The 12,839-nt window shown below is 39.9% G+C and overlaps 1 protein-coding gene across 4 annotated transcripts in view; it reads left to right on the forward strand.

The window, feature by feature from the left end:
* elf1 (E74-like ETS transcription factor 1) overlaps positions 1-12,839 on the forward strand; it is a 39,123-nt gene that overhangs the window by 10,107 nt on the left and 16,177 nt on the right. For 3 of the 4 annotated variants that reach the window (XM_054597876.1, XM_054597878.1, XM_054597879.1), the window contains exon 1: positions 638-931. The exons of the other annotated variant lie outside the window; for it this stretch is intronic. The gene's annotated coding sequence lies outside the window, so the exon portion shown is untranslated. Of the gene's footprint in view, positions 1-637; positions 932-12,839 lie in introns of those variants that run through there. 4 annotated transcript variants of the gene reach the window in all.

Consider the following 12,839-nt stretch of genomic DNA (forward strand, 5'->3'; position numbering starts at 1 on the left):
GCTATCATGATCACTGAATCTTGAAGAGAAGCGGGAGGGGGAGGAGGAGACTTTTTTTGGCTCTCTGAGGTGAAGCACTTGCTCAAATCTAAACGCAGTCGACTTTACAGTTTCATTTCTTTGTACCTCCCACTGGTAGAAGTTGTTTTATGGGTCTTTCTACTGCCGGGAGAACGACTCCCCCACAAGTCAGCAGCTTAACTGGCTCCCTGACACAGCTAATAGACTCACACTTCATTGTAAATGTTTTAATGGGACACCATAAGATGTGAACTTTACTTCTGAGCCGCCATACAGATTTTAATCACCATGCCTGGCCCATATTGTATGGTCAAAGTCTAAAGTAAGCGCATACCTGTCCAACTGTTTACCTGCAGCACCAGCACTCCTCCGCCTCTGCAGGAGGAACCCGTCTATCGTCTTTCATGCTGTTTGAGGTGTGGCCCTCTGGTTGGACCTCTCTGCTCTCCCCTCCCCCGCCGCAGCATCATCCAATCCCTGCCACACGTCAAACTCACCTGAAAGGATTTGCATTCAGGGCCGATACTTGCCGCTGATTGGCCAGGTGAAAGCACTCTGCCTCAGGGCTCCACTACCAATGGCGACGGTTCTGCGTGACTCATAGGGAGAGGACAAGTTGCTTCACTACACTTCTCCTTTTTCTGCTTCAAACAGCAGCCATTGCATTGTGTTTTTTTTTTCGCTCCCCTCCTCTTCAGTTTTGTTTTTAGCCGCTGTGAGAAAAAAAGTGTGAGGCTGGTCGGTGGTCCACACCTTCATACAGCTTTGTCCCCTTCTGAACGCACCTTGGATTATCACCCCTTTTTCGCCTTTTGTTGTGTGTTTTTCTCTTGATTTTCATTGGTTACTGTGAGCGACACTTGTTCGGTTGCTATTATGGACATTGTCTCCCGAATCCTGAGTCTTTGAGGTGAGTGATGAATATTTATCCTCCTCCTCCTTACACTTGACATGTTTTGTTGTTTCTTGCTAGTATAAATTAATTGCTGATTTTTTTTAAGTTTAGGAAGTTTTGATCATTATTTATTTAATCACTTGGGAGTTGTGTTTGTTATTGGACAGGCAGCTTGATAGGTCGCCACAATGTGTACCTTTGGTTTCATCATAGCATTTTCATTAGCACACTTGACATATTAAGGTTTTGTTAAGGGAGCTTTAAAAAGTCATGCAAGATGAATTAATACATGTTTTTTTCCCCGTATAATGTTTTCCAAGCCTACTTCTATATCAAAATGTGTTCAAGGAAACAGCAAAACAGTATTTATAGTACTGTGAGTTTCATATGTGAAGCTTTTATGTTTGGTTACGCAGATCAAACCAGTTCCTTCAAACTCAGTTGACACTTTCTACGGTTTGACAACGCGTGAGATCAAGTGACGAGTTTGAGTTTCTGTGTTTGTCGTTCTAAGAACTAATAGGAATTATCTGATTGTTGCTTTTCTTTTATGAATTGTTGCCTTATATGGCGTGCTGAAGCAAGGGCGGGAACAGTATTTTGCAAGCTCCTTGACCAAGCCCACATGTATTTTTCATGGTGTAGTAATCTGTAATTACACATCATGCTGATGATGTTGATGTCGATGTTGATCTGCGATTGCTTTCAAAGTTAAATACAGTCCTTATTTATCATGTTAAATGCTGCATCAGTTGGCACAAAAACTACTGTTGTTTTGCTGTTGTTGCTCCTCACAGTCTGGTACGTGGAGTCAGACTGTGAGGAGCTCTGAAGTGCTTCATCTTCAGTTCATCAGAACAGAATGTTGCTCATCTTGTAAAATAGAGGCCTGCAAGGTCCTCAGTTCAATTCAGAGAGAAGTCTGGTCCCACAGTATGTTTCTTCCTCTTTTTTTTATGCCAGTATTAGTTGACCTTCCCTAAAGTTTTTTTCTCCTCTAACAGCCAGTTAAATTGGTCTTAACGCTGGTGAGAATTTGTTTCTAAAAGTTGCTCGGTGCAGCAGAGATAAAAGCACACTTCCTGTTTCACCAGAAATCTACTCTGCACTTTTTTGGACCACGCAAGACACTGTGCACATTTTATATCACTGAATAAACACGACTACAGTTTGAAAAGCATCACACCCACTTTTTATTGATTCTGTCTTCAAAAGCAGCTGCAGTTTTCAGTAAGCCCTGAACCAGTGCAGATTTGAAGTCATATGCAAAAGACCAAAGCTTGAGATTGTTTCATCAGTTCGGCATTCATTATTGATTAGGTAGATGTAATGTCTGACGTAGCGGGCAGTTGAGGCCAAATGCAGGCAACTGAGAACAGACCACAGAGACACAAAATAAATATCTGTATACTTGAGGCTCAGCTACTGAACTATTATTAGCTGTTGATCAATTGGCCTCAGACTCTTTTTGTATTTAACACCTGCTGTAGCGTCAACACATGACGCAGTGAGTGAATAGAGCTGTTGTGTTGAGCAGGTGAGTTTGCATTTGGCCTAACTCTTCGTACTCTGTGCCCACCCTGATTTGGATTGTAAATGAGGCCCTCGTGCCTCAGAGGATGAACTCATGCTTAAGGTGGTGTTTAGTGAGGCTTTGTGTGTGCCTCATTCAGAGGACACAGAGGCTGATGAGGGAGACAGAGAGGGGGCTGGACAGTAGTATCAGGTAGGCTCCTCTTTCAATACAAAGTCAACAAGTCTTAGCCTGTAATTAGATCATTAGGTTTGGGCAAGGCGACGGTTGCGTTGCAAGAGAAGGGCATGACGAGAGGAGGTGGTGGGGAGGAGTTTATTATCACAGTCCCAGCATGCCGAGATATGTAAAAGTGGAGGATTTATTCAGTTTCGTATTACAGGCACATGGGTCAAAGAGAATAAAAACAGAGCCAACTTTGTACGGTCAGGTACGATCAGTTTTTTATGTCTTGACTTGAACGGATTGAGAATCATATTCAGTTTCACGTGGCCAGGTACAAACTGTTCTTTATCACAAAAAGGATCTTTCTTTCTTTATCTACTTTATCTGTTGGCAGCAACATGCAAATATGATGCATTTGCACAGGCTAAATACTATACTGATTGAATGTCAGTGGCATATATAAGTTTAAACTCAACCTTTTTTGGTCTTAAAGTGGAAAACAAATGGAGAAATCCTTAAATATATGAGCTAATAAAATATCTTAAAACAAAAGGAGACCAGAATTTCATTTTAATATCTAATGCAATATTTTATATTGTTGCATTATTGTCACCCATTTACTGAGGAGGATTCAGAAAACCAGTGTCCTCATAGTGAAATTAGAAGCTACACCTGTCTTGTATATCCACAAGACAGGTGTATCTTCTGATAAAACTGCCTGGAAAAGGTCAAAATGAGAAATGGTCAGCACTCCTTTTGACTGTTTGTTTGGCTGTTTTTGTATTGCTTAAATAGATTTACATTATGTTTCCATGTCAGTGTTTCTCCATTTCTTCTGAGCCATTTTAATTTCCATCTTACTCTCTTTTTCTGGAGTGGATGGAGGCTTAAAGGTTGAAGAAGTGGGCTTGTGACGGGAAGTTTGAACTCCTGTGACAGGCTGGAAAAAACTTGGTGGGGAAAGTTAATGTGTAACCCTCTCCTCTGCCCTTATGGCTACTGTCAAGGTGCCACTGAGCAAGGCACTTACTGTGTCTCAAGGTGCTCCAGGCATAGCTACACTCAGCAGGTCAAAGCCACTTGTGCCTCTGTGTTCATATATTGCATGTCTACACTCAGGAAACCCTCCCTTGATAAATAAAGTAAAATTGATTGTGCAAGTCTCCCCGTGTTGCAACTGTGTCATACTAAGAGCGTGCCGGGACTGGCAAAACATAACAAACCAGAGCTATGATCATCACATCTGAACACAGGGCCCAGTCCAGACATATTTCATTTCAGCCCTGAAAGTTGTGATTTGTATCAGAGTAGTAGGGATGATACATTTTTTCCTCTTTTGTTTGTCCTGAACTTTAAAGGAAGTGATGTAATACTGGACTTTTCAGTGATTACAAAATGATGATGATGATCCAAAAATATTCAATGGTTGGCTTAGGTCTTTCAGATATGTTCATATTTGCATTAGTGGTTGATGATGGTAAAGTGACAAGACTTTGAATGCACGTTTGTTAGTCATTTGCGAACGTTTTCTCAAATTTTCATATTAAAACTGCTAAAAATCATTGAAAAAGATGATTGATACAGTTCAGTATCGCAATATAATGTTTTGTGATATTTTATTGATTCTCAAAACACTATTGATTTTTAGTAAATGGTTTTACATTGAAAGATTGTTGTCAGACAGTGTCTCAGATTGCAAAAAAGTAGTTCTATCATGTTGGATGTTATAGTGACTGTAAAATATGCAAACATGGATACCACCTTTTCTGATTGCATAAAAAAGTTAACTTTTCGTTACTCAGATTTGATGCACAGGGTGGTGTGTTCTTTGGACTAAGGCAGTTTTCCTTGAATTAAATTACACAAATTGCAGTTTATTGCCTTGCTAACAGTAATGCAATATATTGCAGTACATTGAATCGTAACCACTGTATCATGATATGTATCCTATCGCCTGATTCTTGCCAGTACACAGTCTTACTAGAAACCCTAAAAGAGAGGGAGAGAGAGAGAGAGAGATGATATGATATGTGGAATATCAGGTCACACCTTTTGATAACACTCCTTGTTATGCAACGTACCATGCTGATCAGGGCACAGATTCTGTGCTGGTAAAAGCAAGAGTCTCCTCTTTACACGGCTGCAAATGGGTCCAATACAGGGTTTGTTTTATGTTAACCCATCTACTGTACTCAGGTACTTTTACTTTATTAATAATTCCAAATGATGCTACTTTATGCTTTAACTTCAGTTCAAAGGTAATGTTATACCTTGTTCTCCTCTACAGCTATATTTACTACATACAAAACAAATAATGACGCTATTCTGCTGCCCTTATGTGTACTTAAGTAATTTTTGAATGCAGGTCTTTTACTTTATTGAAGTAAAGTACATTGTGGATATAATAGTTTTATCAAGGAGCTGAATGCAAAGTGCTTCCTATACAATTTTAAATAAAAAGTTGACTTTTGTTAACTCAGATGATGATGAGGCTATTAGATGGTAAGAAATAATTAAATAAACCATTCATGAATTATTAACCACCTGACATTCAGCTACATGAGCTGATACTGATGAGATTCTATTTTTGGAAATAGCATGTACTTCCTGTAACTGACTTTAACGTTTATTAATATACTCAACTATTTTCTCTTGTGTACTGCTTTACTGTGAAAGTCATGATAATGCATGTATTGATGAAATTGTATCTGTCGTAGTGCTTGCGTGGGTGGAGGCAGGTTTGAGGTGCAGGTTTATTTTGTGCCAGATAAAAGCAGCATGCAGAACCTCATAAAAATTTCCATTACAGCTTTCTGTTGGCACTGTCTGTATTTGAAGCACGGATATTTGTTACCGCACGGTAATATGTAGATACAGGAATATGATACAGCTAGCTCACTGCTATAAATTGCTAGCACTATGCTATACAATGCAGTGGCCTGGAAACACATTCACACTGTAATGTTGCTCTTTACAGTTATGTGGGTTCCACCCTTATTTAGGTAACATGGTTTAAAAAAAGGGGTGCGTTTGAACATTAAACTGACATACCAAGTGAAATATGTTTTAGTTGATGTCTGTTGCCAACTCCCTCAAACGCCCTTGTGATAATTTAAACATCATGTTGTCTTTAATGCAGTATCACTTGGTACAAAGAGGCATTCTGATCCAGGCACTGAGGGAAATTGATTGCCCACATGGTTTGCAGAGGCTTTGGACCCAGACACCCAGCTGCAGTGGTGTCTGTGTCTAGAAGCCTCTGTAGCAGGCTGTTATATGGAAAACTGGCCATGCCCATAATGACTCCAGCACTCAAATGATCTGCTGAACTCCTGTCTGAGTGGAAAAGGTTTCAGTTATGGAGGCCAGAGCTGAAGTTAATTTATTGCTTTATTCTCCTCCTTTTCCAAGCTGCTTTGCTTTCATACTATTTAAATGTCTTTTTTCCCCTTTCATCGCCTTCTCCTGCGTGTTCATGAAATGCTCAATGACCGGAAATGAAAGGCTTGTGGCAGAAGCTCAGCATTTCATTTAGCTTAAATTGAGCCTCAAAAAGCCACATTTACAGGCACTGCTCTTTCTGTGAAAATTTGTCATGTCATGCGGTTGGTTCGGGGACACGATGCGAGGAAAAACAAGGGGCTGAGCCACAGGTTTGACAGATAAACGCCACAAAACACGTCAGTGCAAACACACATTCAGAGCTGAGTGACATTTTCATTTCGTTCGAAATTTGCCCATCAAGCAAATCCAAATTGAAACTAATACTTCTTACATTTTTGCTTATTGTTTGACAAACACTTAACTTTTCTCTCTATTTTTTCTGTTGTTTTATTTTGGGGAAATATGTTTATTTGCTTTCTTGCTCATTTATATGAGAAGATTGACACCACTCTCATATCTGTCCATCAAATATAAAGCTACAGCCAGCTGCTGATTAGCTCAGCTTAGCATGAAGAATGTAAAAAGGGGGAAACAGCTAGTGAGACCATCTCCAAAGGTGACACAATCCACCAAGCACTACCTTCAAAGTTTACTAAATCAACACGTAATATCTTTTTTGGTTAATTCATACAAAAACCAAATTGTGTGAACATGTTGTGGTTTTACAGTGATTTGCTGTACTACTTCTTGATTAGGTACAGATTACATAAAAATATTATGTGTTGATTTGAGGGGAATTAAATGTGCTGGACAGATTTTTTACCTCCAGACAGAACCATGCTAGCTGTTTCCACCTGTTCCCATTCTTTATGCTAAGCTAACAGTCTCCTGGCTCTGCCTTCTTATCCACTGTACAGACATGAGAGTGTTATTGATCGGTCTCCTCTAGTACTCGACATGAAAGTGAAAAAGGCTCTATTCTTTCATGACTGTCAAGAGCGCTGGTCATTAGTGCAGCTCCATTCACATCACATCAGTATTGTTAAAAGTATCTGACATCATGTTTCTGGGACAACAACTATAGATGTAACTTTGCAATATCGCTATTGGTGATGAAATAACGGCATCTTCCAGTTTATTTCTTTGATTCATCCAGTAAGAGCAGTTTACTACACAGACAGAAGCACTTTGAAAATCCATTCAGTTGTCTGTTAATGCTCGTCAGGCTTTGTCTTGAACGTGCATCCTTGCAAACACTACGGGCCTTGAGCTGAATGAGGCCCACCTTCTCTCTCTTTCCTTGTACCACAGAGCGTACTTTACTGGCCCTGTCCCTCTGCCTGTTCCTAAGCAACAGCCACTCCTTGTTTACCTTTGAGTTTTTGCATTGTGATTCTCGTCAGAACAACATTACCCCCAGCCCCTTGGGAGACTGATTGTCAGGTCTTTTCATTCAAAGTAGTATTGAATCGAAGGTTCCCATGAACATTAGTCATTCATGTATGTATCATCCTGAAAAAGTTATAGATTTAGAGACATTTCTATTAAACTCTTAGCTTCTTCTTCCTTCCACATTTAATTATTACAAATCCTTAATATGGTTAGCACAATAAAACCATGTAAATATTTTCTTACATGACCAGATTGAGCAGTCTGTCGCTGTAGCCAAGTAGTTTATTGTCCTCATCTCCTGCACCCATGCTGCACCCACCCCACCTCCTGACTATCATAAACGAGTGTATTTCATAAAGCCTTCTCAAATATTGACCCGACTGCCCTTCTGCTTCCTGCACCGGCTCAAATACTTCTCCAAAGAGGTGAAATGAACCTTTGAATGATGTTTGCAGCTGAAATAAATGATCTAAATGAAATCAATTGGGATTATTACTGTTACATTTTACATTACTAGTAGTGTAGAACAGACATAGTTGCACAAAACATGTCAAGATGTCAAGATCAACTGACTGAGGTGCAAGGAATGATGCAATAGCTAATGCATGCAATCCAAACATTCTTCATGACCTCATGAGTTGTAGTTTAGGCTTGTTAATTCAGTCACATGACTTAAGAGTTTTTGTCCCCATTTGAAGTATGCACCTGACATCATGACTCAGCACTACTGTCCTGAGATCCAGGAAGGGGGCAGACTTTTACCGGCTTCAAGATTAGAAACATTGGCCAGCGATACCTAATACCACACTGACCTAGTATCCGATTGTGTGAAATCAGATAAGCTCTCTTGAAGGGGCTAAGCCGTCTCAGTGTGAGTGGTCCTATCTGTGAGGCTTTACAAGGGATCAGATGAGAAGAGTTGATTTAGTCGTTATTAGCTGCTAAACTGAAGCTTGATCTGCAGGGATCTTGAAAAAGGCTTTGCCAAAGCTGCAAATTAGCATCTTTCATAGTGTTTTAACCTTTACAACAGAGGACTGATTATCATACATACTAGATATGAATGTAGTGTGACATATTGTAAGCTGATAGAATTGATAGTGGATTTAAAGGAATAGCTCAATTATTTATGGGAAAAAACAGATTTGCTTTCTTGCAGTTAGTTGAGAAGATTTATACCCCAGTCGGCTAGCTTAGCTTAGCATAAAGACTAACAGCAGAGGGAAACAGCTAGCCTGGCTCTGTACAACGAGAACAAAATCCGCCTCCCAGCACCTTTTAAAGCTCATAAAGATAATATGTTTTTTTTATTTTTTTATGTTAACTTGTGGGTTTACTTTCTACAAAAAACTAAATGTAAAATCCACAAGCTTCAGTTTTACAGGGTGGAGTTGGGGTTAACTCTGCTGATGGTTGGATTGTGTAACTTTGGACAGAACCAGGCTAGCTGATGACCCCTGTTTCCATTCTTTATGCAAAGCTACGCTAAACAACTGCTGGCTTTATCTGCATATTTACTGTACAGATGTGAGAGAGACATAGATTTTCTCATCTAGCTCTAGGCAAAATGCAAATAGGTCTAATGCCCAAGATTTAAAAAGCTTGACCCCAAAGTGCAGACACAACAGAGAAAAATTAGATAATTCCCTCTCTAGGCGTAGTGCTGCATGCCTGACTATGGGTGGACACATCAGCCTGCTTGTGTCCAGACCTGTTTGGTATGCAGCCTCCTCTGCAACAGCCGGGTCCCCTGTTCTCAGCCTTGACTCAGACTTGGAGCCCTGAGGTTTCAGTGCTCCATCTGAACACGTATGCTGCAAAGCTTGTGAGCAAAGTACTTTGGCAAAGTTCATACAGAACAAAAGCTTCAACCTGAAATTTCTCCCTTCGGGAAAATTAGCTGTTGTGGGAAGTTACATAATCGGATGGCTGCTATCAGGGGTAAAATTGGCACTGTGGTTTATAGTTTTGTTTTTATTCAGAATCGGTTGACAGTACATTGCTGCTGGTATTTGATGTCCTCTCTTGCTTTTGTTGCTGCCAGTATACCTGTGCTGTGACATGTTGGTATTGGTATGAATGTAAACACATCAGGGATTGGCGTGTGGAGAGGAAGGTACATTATGCACTGTTTTGAGAAACCCTTCAGGATTTGAATTTAGCTTTGGTTCATATTTTTTAGAAGAGTTTGTATAAAATTGACATATTTTCTCATATTTTTTCTTTTACTGAAAGTTTATTCTAAGCACTACTCTCCTATACATTTCTAATGCCAGTGAGAGTCTTGCTTACTTTATAAAAAGGGAGAATTTAGCTTTTCCAGTCTAGTCATGCATCAAATTGCTCCCACAGAGCAGCCAAAACAGCAGCACAGGCTGGAAGAAGCATTTCAAATATTTCTGCAAGAAAGGATTCAGCGGGGCAGTGTGAGGCAACTGACACAGGCACAGACTTGCATGACTTTATCCCATCCTATATACCTCTTGTGTTTTATACAAGTTATCATTGTGATTTTGAAAAAACGTGATTGAGCTAAGATACAAGAGAGGCTGTAGGGAGCGAAACTAGCTGCTTCTAGGTTTATATTGTTTTAAGATATAACTTTAGTTCTCCAGAGAATAGATTGACAGTTTTTTTGTACCTTTTCTTGAATCAGAAAAGGTGTATTATGTATGATTTAATTAAAGACATTGTAAAGATGTTATTGCTGTTTGTCCAAATGCATGACAAGAAGAGTCCATTCAAAAGCAGGTTGTAATATGACCACATATAAGAGAAATAGATCTAAAAGAAACGATGGATTCTCAACATTGACTGCGGCCTGCAGAAGAATACTGAATACTGATCTTTATATAGCAGATAAACCTGCAAACTCAATAATTAGCTTTGGTCGACATAGTGTTGTGTCTTTGTGTAATATGATATGCAATTTGCGCATCTTGTTTTGGGATTTTTGGAGAAAGTGTTTTTGGTTAGGACCATGGATAGGGTTGGGTTCCTAGAGATAATTCCTTTTTTATTAGCAGGGTAGTGTCAGGATTCTCATTTTTAGCCTGCCCTTGTTGTTGACTTTCTATAATGTAGAGCTTCTCGTTTAGTAGATTATACATAGTAAATTATATCAGATGGAAGATCAGACTTCAGACTTTAACAGGTTAGTTATTTAGATGCACCACGTGTTACCTTGTATCGTACGAATAACATCCAGATGCTCAAATAACATCTTACACCCTTGTGGACATGACAGCAGCGCCCAGCGCATCACACTGTGATGTTTGTGGGTGCAGATGTCTTTTCTAAAACTTTGCTGCAATTTCCTGTCCTGTTTTCACAACTTCAATGGCTCTTCCTATCTGTGACATGTGGCCTGTTGCCACATAATAGAAATAGGCCGCTGGGGGTAGTTTTTGACAAATGTGCTGCATCTGTTAAGTTGATGCATGCTTCTCTGTGGTAAAAGCTAGTTTTGGATTCAGCTGGTAAAGACAGCAGTCAAGATGGAAATTAATGACACATGCAGTTTTGAAAGATTTGTATGATACATTTCCAGGCTTATTGTTTGTTCATATCAACCAGGAGCATAAGTTAATTCAGCAGATGGAATTTTTTCATACATTGTTAATGAATGGCTTGTATGTGCTTTAGGGCGGTTGTTCTCAGTGGCTCATAAAAAGTTTGCAGGATGATCTATTGCTCACACTGCAGTTTGTGCACTGATACACAGATATACTTGTGTTCTGACCTACAAGTGAAAACTGTGTGACAGGAACTTTGTAGTTTCTGCAAAACCGACTCATGGGGCCCAGTAAGGGATGTGTGTGTGTGTGTGTGTGTGTGTGTGTGTGTGTGTGTGTGTGTGTGTGTGTGTGTGTGTGTGTGTGTGTGTGTGTGTGTGTGTGTGTGTGTGTGTGTGTGTGTGTGTGTGTCTGTGACTGTGTGTGTGTGGATGGGCGGGGGGGTTAGTGATGCTGTCTGTGTTTGCGTGCCTTGTGGGTAAAAGATGTCTGCAAATGGCAGGTGTGGCTTTGAGAGGCCTATCGTCATTAAACAACCTGAGTGTAGTAGGCTTTAAACAATGTGTAGTGTGAGAACATCTAATGGTTTCTCATTTGCAGATGATATTTTGGAGAAAAAAATTCTGCCTGCTGTTATATATATTGTATGTATGGAGTCAACTAAACAATATGTTATTATCTAAGAACAGTCCAGTCAATAATTTTTATCTTTAACGTCACTCCTGGAGATAATTCTAGTAACTATATTATTCATCTCGGAAATGCTACCTGTTTCACAAGCCTCATATCTACCAGAGTAATATCATGTTGTTTGAGAAGGAAGGAGGGGGAGTTGAGAACTTTCCGCTCTTACACAGAGGAAGACATTTTCTTCTGAGTGTGGTTTAACAGACAGGAAGCAGCAGAAACCCACTGCTCAGTGATGCTGTTCCTGTGAGTGCAAGATTCACAGGTCAGTTTGTGGGTGTCTTTTATTTTCTCTATCCGGCTTTAAAACATGTCACTGCTTATATTAGAAGACTATATATATGACAGAGAACAGCCTGTAACGCAGGCAACATTTCTGAACATAAGTCTCTGGGGGACATTTCTGAGCTTTTATTTAGCTAATATTATAAAAAATGCCAAATGTGATAACTAATTGTGTATTGGTTGGCACAAACAACTGTCATGGGTCCCTCTCATAGGGCCTGAGTGGAAAAGTACAAGGTTCACAGGAGATGAGATTAAATTCCATTCTCGATCTGAAAGCCTGTGCTCGAGGTGACGTTTTTCTCTCAGTCTTCATTTGGCCCTGGCACGGCAGAGCCAAATGCCTCCTACTTCAAGACAGACACAATGAGTGCTGGCTCGGACGCAGAGCCCCCCCGTTTGTGTTTTCTGATGCCTTGTGTTCTGCAGCTGCAGCCAGTGTCTGTGCCTGCCTCTGTGCCTGTACTCTGCCATTTTTTATAGCCACACGCATGGTGAGGCCTCCGGATTGCAGTGAAAGCACTCCTTTATTCTGCTCGATATAGTGGAGCGCGAAACATGGTGAGACATGCTGTATTGGGCAACGCTGGGTGGTTAGTAAAATGTAGAATGCACTGTAAATACTGTACACGAAACCGTTTTTATGGTGCTGACATAGCGCTGTAGCAGCAGTGTCTGCCATTGATGCAACACTTTAATTACTGACTTCTAGCTAGACACTTCTTAAATTAGCAAACACTTTTCAAACATGACCTTCTCCTGAAATATTTCAATCAACAAGTTTTCTTGTCATCTTGAAAAATAGTATATATTTATATAAATATTTATTATCTTTCACTGAACTGAGCAGTGTTTTTACTTCACCAGAATTGTGTTTGAGCCATTTTCCTTGGCTCTAAAAGTGCTATTGTTACATACCGGTACAAAGTTTCATGACATCTGTACCAAAACATCCCCTAAA

The sequence above is a fragment of the Anoplopoma fimbria genome, chromosome 4, assembly GCF_027596085.1.
Source record: "Anoplopoma fimbria isolate UVic2021 breed Golden Eagle Sablefish chromosome 4, Afim_UVic_2022, whole genome shotgun sequence".
NCBI classification, from domain to species: Eukaryota; Metazoa; Chordata; class Actinopteri; order Perciformes; family Anoplopomatidae; genus Anoplopoma; species Anoplopoma fimbria.